Raw genomic sequence first — 13,575 nt, 5'->3', positions numbered from 1 at the left:
TTTTGCTTAGCATAATGTTGCTGAGATTAATTCACGTGGTTGTGTGTATACGTAGTTGTTCCTTTTAATTGCTGGGTAATATTCCATGGGATAAATATATCATTTATTCATTCACCTTGGCATTTAGGTTGTTCACAGTTTTCTATTATTATGAATAAAACTGTGAACATTTGTGCACCAGTCTTTTGTGGACCCATGTTTTCATTTCTGTTGAGGAAATACCTCGGAGTAAAAATCAACGGATCACAGGGTATGTAGATATTTACCTTTATAAGAAATTGCCTGTTTTCAAAGTTGTGCTATGTAACGTTTTTCACCAGCAAGGTAGGAATAGTCAGTTGTTCCACATCCTTTTGAAAACTTATCATTCGTTTTTCTTTTTTAAGTCAATTGTATTGAGGTTTAATTTACATGTAATGATATCCATACATTTGTAGTTAGTATGAGGTCGATTTGTCCTGATAAATGTGTACATCTATGCGACTATTATACACCAACTGAGACATAGAACATTTCCACCTCCCTACTAAGTTCCCTCCACCCCTTTATAGTTGAACTTTCCTCATTACCATTTACCTGGCTCCCAGGGAACCACTGATCTGATAGCTATCAATATAGATTAGCTTTGCCTGTTCTAGAAACTGGTAAAAGTGAAATCTTTTTTTTTTTTTTTAATTTTTTTTTTGTAGAGACAGAGTCTCACTGTACCGCCCTCGGGTAGAGTGCCGAGGCGTCACACGGCTCACAGCAACCTCTAACTCTTGGGCTTACGCGATTCTCCTGCCTCAGCCTCCCGAGCAGCTGAGACTACAGGCGCCCGCCACAACGCCCGGCTATTTTTTTGTTGCAGTTTGGCCGGGGCTGGGTTTGAACCCGCCACCCTCAGCATATGGGGCCTGCGCCCTACTCACTGAGCCACAGGCACCGCCCGGTAAAAGTGAAATCTTAATTATGTCCTCTAACCATAGTGCTTTTGAGATTCATCCATGTTGTTGCATGAGTCAGTTATTTATTCCTTTTCCAGTCTATGCAAAATGGATTTTATTTTAACTTTATAAAATATTTTGAAATCTTTACATTATGCACATCTTAAATACTCATGAAACAGTCATTTCAAATGGCTTAAGGCCATCAATTTATTTCTCAAACTATTTTACTACTACTTAAATATTTAACAAAATAGGCAGTTTTTAAAGTCCCATTATTTGTAGAATGAACCTAGCTTAGACTTGCTGTTAAAGACCACCTATTAAATATTCCTGTTTTCCAAATATCCATAGGTGGGTTTTTTTAAGTAGAAAAATCTTATGACAGTCAGATCATTTAGGCTTCCACAAAAGCAAAAATTTAGGGTAAGCTTTTCCACTATTAACATGGAAATGCTTATGCGACTATTTGTTTTTTTTATTTATTTTATTTTTTTATTGTTAAATCATAGCTGTGTACATTAGTGCAATCAAGGGATACAATGTGCGGGTTTCATATACAATCTGAAATATTCTCATCAAACTGTTCAATGTAGCCTTCATGGCATTTTCTTAGTTACTGTACGTAGGCATTTGTATTCTGTTATGCGACTATTTGAAGAAGTAGAGATAATGTCTTAACTATCGTAAGCTTGCTTAATTTTCCACAGGATACCTTTTTCTTTTCTTTTCTTTTTTTTTTTTTTGTTTGAGACAAAGTTTTACTCTGTCACCCAGGGTAGAATGACATGGTGTCAGCCTGGCTTACAGCAACCTCAAACTCCTGGTTTCAAGCCATCCTCCTGCCTCAGCCTCCCAAGTAGCTGGGACTACAGACACCCACCACAACTCCCAGCTGATTTTTTATTTTACTAGAGATGGGGTCTTGTTCAGGCTAATCTCAAACTCCTGAGCTCAAGGGATCCTCCCACCTCAGCCTCCCAGAATGTTAGGATTACAGGTGAGAGTCACTGTTTATAGCCTGTAGGATACTTTTAATTGAAATATTTTTTCACTAATTTATGGCTTTTGTATGAAAGCTATAACCCGGTTATAACCTAAGAATATGGGGAAGGGGGAGGAGGAGAAGAGGGAGGGGGGAGGGAGGGTGATTGGTGGGATTACACCTGCGGTGCATCTTACAAGGGTACATGTGAAACTTAGTAAATGTAGAATATAATTGTCTTAATACAGTAACTAAGAAAATGCCAGGAAGGCTATGTTAACCAGTGTCATGAAAATGTGTCAAACTGTGTATAAAACCAGTGTATGGTGCCCCATGATCGCATTGATGTACACAGCTATGATTTAATATTAATAAAAAAAAGAAATATTTTTTGCAAAAGCTGTAGATTCACTTGCAGTTGTAAGAAATAATAGAATTCCCTTGTACACTTAGCCTAAGTTTCCCCCAATGGCAACATTTTACAAAACTATAATGTAATATCACAGCTAGAATATCAACATTGATTCAATTCACCTATTTTATTCAGATTTCCCCAGCTTTACTTGTACTCGTGTGTGTGTGTGTGTGTGTGTGTGTGCGTGCACATACACGCAGGTATCCATGCATATATTTAGAGCTATACAATTTTTTATCACCTGTGTAGGTCCATGAATTCACCTCCACAGTGCAGATACTGAACAGTTCCAGCACCATAAGAGGCTCTCCTGTTGCCCTTTATAAACACATATACTCCTGCCTTCCTCCCCTCTCCCAATCCATCTGTTGCCCCAGTGAACCACATTAATCTATCCTTCATGTCTAAAATTTTGCCATTTCAACAATGATTTAAATACATGTACATATACAAGGTCTGACAATTAAGTTCACGAACTCATCCTAGAGGCTTGGCGCCTATGGCTCAAGCGGCTAAGAAGCCAGCCACATACACCTGAGCTGGTGGGTTCAAATCCAGCCTGGGACCACCAAACAACAATGACAGCTGCAACCAAAACATAGGCAGACATTGTAGTGGGCACCTGTAGTCCCAGCTACTTGGGAGGCAGAGGCAGGAGAATCAGTTGAGCCCAGGAGTTGGAGGTTGCTGTGAGCTGTGATGCCACAGCACTCTACTCAGGGCAAAAACTTGAGGCTCTGTTTCAAAAAAAAAAAAAAGAACTCATCCTACAAAAAGTGCTATTTAGCTCACTGTGGAATATCACTACAGTCACCTTCAAACCACTCCTCTTAGGAAACTCTATGTACTGTACCCATTACCTAGTCCACCCTTCAAAGCAATTTTGGAACTCTATCTGGAAAGGCCATAAGAGCTGTCAACATCATAGGAGGTCTGAAAATTAAATTTACAAACTTGCTACCATGAACTAACATTGGCAGCACTGTACAAACAACTCGGTAAGGTTCATAACCTGGGTATATCAGTGTCTCAGAGCTATGTTCATATGGAAATATGGTGGTGTCTTGCTGAGGGGTATTCATTATTGTCATTTTGACGAGGTCCAGTTTATTAATTTTTCATTTTACAGATTGTGCTTTTGGTACCAAAGTCATTCTTTTTTTTATTGCTCACTAGTTTTCCATTGTATGAATACTATATATCTCAATGTTTCATCCATTGAGTTGATAGAGATTTGGGCTGTTTCCAGTTTGAAGCCATTACAAATAGAACTATTATGAACATTTGTGTTAGTGTCCTTTTATTGACATATGTTCTTACTTCTCTTGGTAGATACCTGGGAGTAGAATTGCTAGATCATATGGCAAGTATATAGTATTCAACTTTATAAGAAATGCCAAGTTGTTTGCCAGAGTTATTAAAGTTAGGGTTGGGTTACTACTTACTTATCATTTTTGGCCCTCTACATTCCTTTCTATAGACCCAAGTTTCCATTTGGAATCATTTACCTTTAGCCTGAAGCATATCCTTTAGTATTTCTTATACAACAGTTCTCATGGTGACAAACTGGTCAGTTTCTGTTTACCTGAAAATGGCTTTATTTCATCTTTTTATGATGGATGTTTTTTATTGGATATAAAAATTTGCATTGACAGTGTTTTACTTTAGTGCTTTAAAACTGTCATGTAATTGTCTTTTAGATTCTATTATTTACACTGAGAAGTTAGTCTATTTGCATCATTGCTCCCCGTCTGCAATGTCTTTTTTCTCTAGCAGCTTTTATTACTTTCTCTTTATGTTTGGCTTTCAGAAGTTTAATTTCCTTAGATGTGGTTTCATTTATATTTCTCTTGATTGGGATTCACTGAGCTATTTTACACCATATTCAAGAAAATTTCAGTCATTATATCTTGAAATACTTTGCTAGCCCATTCTTAGTCTTATCTGTTCTGGAACTTGAATTGGATCATTTGATACATTCCTTTATTGATTTTTCTTTACTTTTTTCCTCTCTGATACTCAGAGCTGATAATTTCTATTGATCTGCCTTCAGTTTATTGAGTTTTGTTCTGCCATCTTCTGCTAAACCATTCTTATGACCATTCAGTGATTTAATTTCAGGTTTCTTTAATCTTTTGAGTTCTAGACATGTAATTTGATCCTTTTTTATAACTTTCATTTCTCTGCTGAGATTCCCAAACTATTCACTCATTAATATTCTTGGGCCAGGTGCAGTGGCTGATGCCTATGATCCTAGCACTCTGGGAGGCTGAGGTGGGTAGGTTGCCTGAGCTGACAGGTTCAAGACCAGCCTGAGCCAGAGTGAGACCCTGTCTCTAAAAATAGCTGGGTGTTGTAGGGGTGCCTGTAGGCCCAGCTACTTGGGAGGCGGAGGGAAGACAATCACTTGAGCCCAAGAGTTTGAGGTTGCTGTGAGCTTTGATGCCACAGCACTCTATTGGGAGCAAGAAAGTGAGAATCTGTCTCCAAAAATAAAATAAAATAAAATAATATTCTCACCAGGTGCAGTGTTCACACATGTAATCCTAACCCTCTGGAAGGCTGAGGCAGGTGGATTGGTTGAACTCAGGAGTTCATGAATAGCCTGAGCAAAAGCAAGACTCTGTCTCTACTAAAAATAGAAAAACTGCCTCCAAGCTCCGAGCCGGTGCCGTCGCTGCTGCCTGGCTCTTAGCGGCTCCGCCACGGAGGCAGGTGCCAAGGGGCTCGCGGGCCGCTCCCCGCTCCGCGCCTGGGGCTCCCCCTAGAGCCGCTGAGGAGTCACCGCTGCGGCTCGCGGAGGGTGCAGGAGCGGGGCTGAGAGCGCCTGGAGGCCCGAGCGGAGGATAGAAGGACAAGGACAGATTCACCAGCTCTGGCTGAAGATGCCCAGCCCACTGAGTCTGAGAAGGAAATTTATAATCAGGTGAATGTAGTATTAAAAGATGCAGAAGGCATCTTGGAGGACTTGCAGTCGTACAGAGGAGCTGGCCATGAAATACGAGAGGCAATCCAGCATCCAACAGATGAGAAGTTACAAGAGAAGGCATGGGGTGCAGTTGTTCCATTAGTAGGCAAATTAAAGAAATTTTACGAATTTTCTCAGAGGTTAGAAGCAGCATTAAGAGGTCTTCTGAGCGCTTTGACAACTACCCCATACTCGCGTACCCAGCATCTAGAGCGAGAGCAGGCTCTTGCTAAACAGTTTGCAGAAATTCTTCATTTCACACTCCGGTTTGATGAACTCAAGATGACAAATCCTGCCATACAAAATGATTTCAGCTATTATAGAAGAACATTGAGTCGTATGAGGATTAATAATGTACCAGCAGAAGGAGAAAATGAAGTAAATAATGAATTGGCAAATCGAATGTCTTTGTTTTATGCTGAGGCAACTCCAATGCTGAAAACCTTGAGTGATGCCATGACAAAATTTGTATCAGAGAATAAAAATTTACCAATAGAAAATACTACAGATTGTTTAAGCACCATGGCTAGTGTATGCAGAGTTATGCTTGAAACGCCAGAATATAGAAGCAGATTTACAAATGAGGAGACAGTGTCATTCTGCTTGAGGGTAATGGTGGGTGTCATAATACTCTATGACCACGTACATCCAGTGGGAGCATTTGCCAAAACTTCCAAAATTGATATGAAAGGTTGTATCAAAGTTCTTAAGGACCAACCTCCTAATAGTGTAGAAGGTCTTCTAAATGCTCTCAGGTACACAACAAAACATTTGAATGATGAGACTACCTCCAAGCAAATTAAATCCATGCTGCAATAACGGTTCTGGAATAAGCACCTGCTCTACGCAGAAGACAGTATTCTGCAGTGACTGAGAATGCACAGTTTTTTAGTGATTGCAATTACTATCTCATTTATTCTTGCTTTTATTTCTTTCCTCAGTTCCTCTTCCCTCTTTTTTAATCATGTTCTTGTTCTTAAGACTTTTTTTCTGTGCCAAAATCAGTAAAGTTACACTCTGAAAGGATAGTGTCCTTTCAAATAGGCCATCTAAGGCAGCTAATTATGCATTGCATTGGGCTCTCTACTGAAAAAAATTCTGTGACTTGAACTAAATATTTTTAAATGTGGATTTTATTTTGAAACTAATATTTAGTATTGCTTCTCCTGCATGGCAAAACTGCCTATTCTGCTACTTAAAAACCCTCAATGACTTTATTTTCTACTGCCGCTTTTTTCATGTGCAGCCAAAATGAAAATGTGTAAATTAACTGTGTTGTACAGATGGTACCCAACACACACTTTTTTTTAATTAGTAAGACTTTTGTTTAAAGTTTTGAGTTTGCATTTTGACTTTTTTTGTAAGGATGTATGTTGTGTGTTTAACCTTTATTAACTAACGTTAAAATTGTGATGTGTGCGTAGAATATTACGTATGCATGTTCATGTTTAAAGAATGGCTGTTGATGATAAAATAAAAATCAGCTTTCATTTTTCTAAAAAAAAAAAAAATAGAAAAACTGAGGCAAGGGAATCACTGGAGCCCAAGAGTTGGAGATTTCTGGGAGCTATGACACCACAGCACCCTACGCAGGGCAACAACTGAGACTCTGACTCAAAAAAAAAAAAAAAGAAAAAGAAAACAAATTTTATAACAAAAAAAGTAAACCTGGATGCATGCAAAGTTAAGAAAAAATAATAGTCTCATTTAAATATTTGAATATATGTTCTTTTAATTATTTGAACTTATAATAGCTGCTTTAAATTTTCTATATGCTAAATTCAACCTCTGGAGCCAACTCATGGTCAATTTCTCTTGACTGTTTATTATGGACTTAGGTCATGGTTCCCTTCTTTGCTATTCTAGTTATTATAATTATTTGCATGTATTTAGTATATGTTGCCAGCGTCCTCTAATTTAGTGGGATTCAACCTCTAAATTCTGTCTCCCCTAAGGATCTCTTTAGGGCTTGTTTTAGGTATTTTATTTTATTTTTTATTTTATTATTAAATCATAGCTGTGTACATTAATGCAATCATGGGGCACCATACACGGTTTTGTAGACCATTTGACATATTTTCATCACACTGGTTAACATAGCCCTCCTGACATTTTCTTAGTTATTGTGTTAAGACATTCATATTCTACATTTAGTAAGTTTCACAAGTACCCTTGTAAGATTCACCGTAGGTGTAATCCCACCGATTACCCTCCCTCTGCTTATTCTCCCCCTCCCTCCCCTCCCTCTCCCTCTTCCCCATATTCTTAGGTTATAACTGGGTTATAGCTTTCATGTGAAAGCCATAAATTAGTTTCATAGTAGGGCTGAGTACATTGGATACTTTTTCTTCCTTTCTTGAGATACTTTACTAAGAAGAATATGTTCCAGCTCCATCCATGTAAACATGAAAGAGGTAAAGTCTCCGTCTTTCTTTAAGGCTGCATAATATTCCATGGGTACATATACCACAATTTATTAATCCATTTGTGGATCAATGGACACTTGGGCTTTTTCCATGACTTAGCAATTATGAATTGGACTACAATAAATATTCTGGTACATATATCTTTGTTATAATGTGATTTTTGGTCTTCTGGGTATATACCTAGTAGAGGAATTATAGGATTGACTGGCATATCTATTTTTAGATCTCTAAGTGTTCTCCAAATATCTTTCCAAATGCTCTTTTCTCCACATCCACGCCAACATCTCTGGTTTGGGGATTTTGCGATGTGGGCTAATCTTATTGGAGTTAGATGATATCTCAAAGTAGTTTTGATTTGCATTTCTCTGATGATTAGGATGATGAGCATTTTTTCATATGTCTGTAGGCTGTGCGCCTGTCTTCTTCAGAGAAGTTTCTCTTCAAGTCCCTTGCCCAGCCTGCGACGGGATCACTTGTTCTTTTCTTCCTTATATGTTTGAGTTCTCTGTGGATTCTGGTTATTAAACCTTTGTTGGAGACATAACCTGCAAATATCTTCTCCCATTCTGAGGGCTGTCTGCTTGCTTTACTTACTGTGTTCTTAGCCGTGCAGAAGCTTTTTAGTTTGATCAGGTCCCAGTAGTGTATTTTTGAAGCTGCTTCAATTGCACGCCCTGACCAGGAACTCCGGGAGCTGCGCAACCCCACGTCCTCCCTCCTGTACCCTCCCTGCCTCCACACTGGCCCGCTTGTCTGGCCAGGGACTCTGGTAGCCGCGTGCCCTCCAGAGCCCTCCCTGCCTCTGCACGGAACCCTTCTCCTGGCCAGAGACTGCTGGAGCCTTAGGCTCTCTGTGCCAAAATCACTGGGTGCCAGGCACTCCCAGAACAGTGTACACCACCCCCTGCCCTGTTGCTGGATCCGGGTGTGTCACACTCCACAGCTGCTACCACAACCAGAACTCCCTGCCTAGGGCAGCCCCAGAGGAGCTAAACAAGGTCACTCCCTACAAAGATCCAGCAACAATAGAGTGATCCTGCTGGGGTGTAATCTTGGAGAGACACCTCCCCAACTCTGAGGACGGCCAGAAGCAACAGTGAAAAACAATTATGAGGCGAAATGAATGGAAAACTCTGGCAATATGAATAATCAGAGTAGTTCAACTCCCCCAAGGATCAACGGGGCAGACACAGCACAAGATCCCGTGCACAAACAAATAGCTGAGATCTCAGAAATCGAATTCAGAATCTGGATAGCAAGTAAGATTGAATTACAATTCCAAGCAGTAACCCAAAAGATGTCTCAAGAATTCAATGAATTCAAAGACCAAATGACCAAAGATTTTGACACATTGAGACAAGAAGTTGCGACCCTCAAATATCTGAGAAATATAGTAGAATCCCTCAGTAACAGAATGGAACAAGCAGAAGAAAGGATTTCTGACATTGAAGACAAAGCTTTCGAATGCTCCCAAACTCTCAAAGAGGAAGTGAAATGGAGGGCAAAAACAGATCACTCTCTCAGAGAGCTCTGCGATAATTTGAAGAAAACCAATATTCATCTTATAGGGATCCCCGAAAGTGACGAAGTGGCTTCACAAGGCACAGAGTCTCTTCCTCATGAGATTATGAAGGAGAACTTTCCAGACATGCCAAGAGATTCTGAAATTCAGATAGCAGACAGTTTCAGAACTCCAGCACGACTCAACCCAAATAAGACATCCCCCAGACACATCATAATCAATTTCACTAAAGTTAATATGAAGGAGAAAATTCTGAAAGCAGCCAGTCGAAAGAAAACTATCACCTACAAGAGGAAGAATATTAGAATAACTGCTGCTCTCTCTGCTGAAACCTTTCAAGCTAGAAGAGGATGGTCATCGACTTTTAATCTCCTAAAACAAAATAACTTTCAACCCAGGATCCTGTACCCAGCTAAACTGAGTTTCCCTTATGATGGAGAAATTAAATACTTTAATGACATTCACATGTTGAAGATATTTTCCATAACTAAACCAGCTCTCCAGGATATTCTCAGACCATCCTCCATAAAGACCAGCGTAATCCTCCACCACAAAAGTAAACCCACCCAGAAATTTTTGATCAAATTCCAACTTCCACAGTCGCAAAAGGATTAAAAATGTCCACTGGACTCTTGAAAGGCTTATCAATATTCTCAATTAATGTGAATGATTTAAATTGTCCTCTAAAGAGGCACAGGTTGGCTGACTAGATACAAAAACTCAAGCCAGATATGTGCTGCATACAAGAATTGCATCTTACATTAAAAGACAAATATAGACTCAAGGTGAAGGGATGGTCATCTATACTCCAGGCAAATGGAAAGCAGAGAAAAGCAGGCGTTGCGATCCTATTCGCAGATGCCATAGGCTTTAAACCAACCGAAATAAGGAAGGATAAGGATGGACACTTCATATTTGTTAAAAGTAATACTCAAAATGATGAGATTTCAATTATTTATATTTCTGCACCCAACCAGAATGCACCTCAATTTATGAGAGAAACTCTAACAGACATGAACAACTTGATTTCCTCCAATTCCATAGTAGTTGGAGATTTTAACACCCCTTTAGCAGTGCTGGATAAATCCTCTAAAAAGAAGCTAAGCAAAGGGCGGCGCCTGTGGCTCAGTGAGTAGGGCGCCAGCCCCATATGCCAAGGGTGGTGGGTTCAAGCCCAGCCCCGGCCAAACTGCAACAAAAAAAAAAAAAAAAAAGAAGCTAAGCAAAAAAATTTTAGATTTAAACTTAACCATTCAACATCTGGACTTCACAGACATCTACAGACCATTTCATCCCAACAAAATTGAATACACATTCTTCTCCTTAGCCCACAGAACATACTCCAAAATTGACCACATCCTAGGCCACAAATCTAACCTCAACAAATTAAAAAAAGTAGAAATTATTCCTTGCATCTTCTCAGACCATCATGGAATAAAAGTTGAACTCAATAACAACAGGAATCTGTATACCCATACAAAAACATGGAAGCTAAACAACCTTATGCTGAAGGATAGATGGGTTATAGACGAGATTAAGAAGGAAATCACCAAATTTTTGGAACAAAACAACAATCAAGACACGAATTACCAGAACCTCTGGGATACTGCAAAGGTAGTCCTATGAGGGAAATTTATAGCACTGCAAGCCTTCCTCAAGAAAACAGAAAGATTGGGAGGCTGAGGGAAGAGAATCGCTTAAGCCCAGGAGTTGGAGGTTGCTGTGAGCTGTGTGAGGCCACGGCACTCTACCAAGGGCCATAAAGTGAGACTCTGTCAGAAAATAAAACAGAAAGAGAGGAAGTTAATAACTTAATGGGACATCTCAAGCAACTGGAGAAGGAGGAACATTCCAACCCCAAACCCAGCAGAAGAAAAGAAATAACCAAAATCAGAGCAGAATTAAATGAAATTGAAAACAAAAGAATTATACAGCAGATCGATAAATCCAAAAGTTGGTTTTTTGAAAAGATCAATAAAATAGATAAACCTTTGGCCAACCTAACCAGGAAAAAAAGAGTAAAATCTCTGATTTCATCAATCAGAAATGGTAAAGATGAAATAACAACAGACCCCTCAGAAATTCAAAAAATCCTTAATGAATATTACAAGAAACTTTACTCTCAGAAATATGAAAATCTGAAAGAAATCAACCAATACTTAGAAGTACGCCACCTACCAAGACTTAGCCAGAACGAAGTGGAAATGTTGAACAGGCCTATATCAAGTTCTGAAATAGCATTAACTATACAAAATCTCCCCAAAAAGAAAAGCCCAGGACCAGATGGCTTTAGGTCAGAATTCTACCAAACATTTAAAGAACTAGTACCTATACTACTAAACCTCTTCCAAAATATAGAAAAAGAAGGAATACTACCCAACACATTCTATGAAGCAAACATCACCTTGATCCCTAAACCAGGGAAAGACCCAACAAGAAAAGAAAATTATAGATCAATATCACCAATGAATATTGATGCTAAAATACTCAATAAGATCCTAACAAACAGACTCAAACAACACATAAAAAAATTAAACACCATGACCAAGTGGGATTTGGATCTCAAGGCTGGTTCAAGTCCCAGGGTCTCAAGGCTGGGACTTGAGGTCTCAATATACGTAAATCTATAAATGTAATTCAGCACATAAACAAACTAAAAAATAAGGACCATATGATCTCTCAATTGATGCAGAAAAAGCTTTTGATAATATCCAGCATCCCTTCATAATCAGAACACTTAAGAAAATTGGTATAGAAGGGACATTTCTTTTTTTTTTATTGTTGGGGATTCATTGAGGGTACAATAAGCCAGTTACACTGATTGCAATTGTTAGGTAAAGTCCCTCTTGCAATCATGTCTTGCCCCCATAAAGTGTGACACACACTAAGGCCCCACCCCACTCCCTCCCTCTCTCTTTCTGCTTCCCCCCCCCCATAACCTTAATTGTCATTAATTGTCCTCATATCAAGATTGAGTACATAGGATTCATGCTTCTCCATTCTTGTGATGCTTTACTAAGAATAATGTCTTCCACTTCCATCCAGGTTAATACGAAGGATGTAAAGTCTCCATTTTTTTTAATGGCAGAATAGTATTCCATGGTATACATATACCACAGCTTGTTAATCCATTCCTGGGTTGGTGGGCATTTAGGCTGTTTCCACATTTTGGCGATTGTAAATTGAGCTGCAATAAACAGTCTAGTACAAGTGTCCTTATGATAAAAGGATTTTTTTCCTTCTGGGTAGATGCCCAGTAATGGGATTGCAGGATCGAATGGGAGGGCTAGGTTGAGTGCTTTGAGGTTTCTCCATACTTCCTTCCAGAAAGGTTGTACTAGTTTGCAGTCCCACCAGCAGTGTAAAAGTGTTCCCTTCTCTCCACATCCAGAAGGGACATTTCTTAAACTAATAGAGGCCATCTACAGCAAACCCACAGCCAATATCGTATTGAATGGAGTTAAATTGAAATCATTTCCACTCAGATCAGGAACCGGACAAGGCTGGCCATTGTTTCCACTGCTCTTTAACATTGTAATGGAAGTTTTAGCCATTGCAATTAGGGAAGAAAAGGCGATCAAGGGTATCCACATAGGGTCAGAAGAGATCAAACTTTCCCTCTTCGCAAACGATATGATCGTATATCTGGAAAACACTATGGATTCTACTATAAAACTTTTAGAAATGATCAAGGAATATAGCAACGTCTCAGGCTACAAAATCAACACCCATAAATCTGTAGCCTTTATATATACCAACAATAGCCATGCCAAAAAAACAGTCAAGGACTCTATTCCTTTCACAGTAGTGCCAAAGAGGATGAAGTATTTGGGAGTATACCTAACAAAGGACGTGAAAGATTTCTATAAAGAGAACTATGAAACTTTAAGAAAAGAAATAGCTGAAGATGTTAACAAATGGAAAAACATACTATGCTCATGGCTGGGAAGAATCAACATTGTTAAAATGTCTATACTACCCAAAGCAATATATAATTTTAATGCAATTCCTATTAAAGCTCCATTGTCATATTTTAAAGATCTTGAAAAAATAATACTTCGTTTTACATGGAATCAGAAAAAACCTCAAATAGCCAAAACATTACTCAGAAATAAAAACAAAGCAGAAGGAATCACACTACCAGACCTGGGACTGTACTATAAATCGATAGTGATCAAAACAGCATGGTACTGGCACAAAAACAGAGAAGTAGATGTCTGGAACAGAATAGAGAACCAAGAGATGATTCCAGCTACTTCCCGTTATTTGATCTTTGACAAGCCAATTAAAAACATTCAGTGGGGAAAAGATTCCCTATTTAACAAATGGTGCT

The 13,575-nt window shown here is 38.9% G+C and overlaps 1 protein-coding gene and 1 pseudogene across 2 annotated transcripts in view; one reads left to right on the top strand and one right to left on the bottom strand.

The window, feature by feature from the left end:
- The window catches only part of LOC128592647 (uncharacterized), a 41,651-nt gene that overhangs the window by 4,180 nt on the left and 23,896 nt on the right, over positions 1-13,575 (bottom strand). The gene's annotated exons all lie outside the window — the stretch shown is intronic.
- LOC128592645 (CYFIP-related Rac1 interactor B-like) lies at positions 5,077-6,799 on the top strand (annotated as a pseudogene). Its single transcript, XR_008381957.1, has one exon. The product of XR_008381957.1 is annotated as a CYFIP-related Rac1 interactor B-like (transcript).

Source organism: Nycticebus coucang, chromosome 8 (genome assembly GCF_027406575.1).
Source record: "Nycticebus coucang isolate mNycCou1 chromosome 8, mNycCou1.pri, whole genome shotgun sequence".
Classification (NCBI taxonomy): domain Eukaryota; kingdom Metazoa; phylum Chordata; class Mammalia; order Primates; family Lorisidae; genus Nycticebus; species Nycticebus coucang.
The sequence above is the reverse complement of the archived record's forward strand: the minus strand, read 5'-3'. Positions and strand labels throughout refer to the sequence as shown.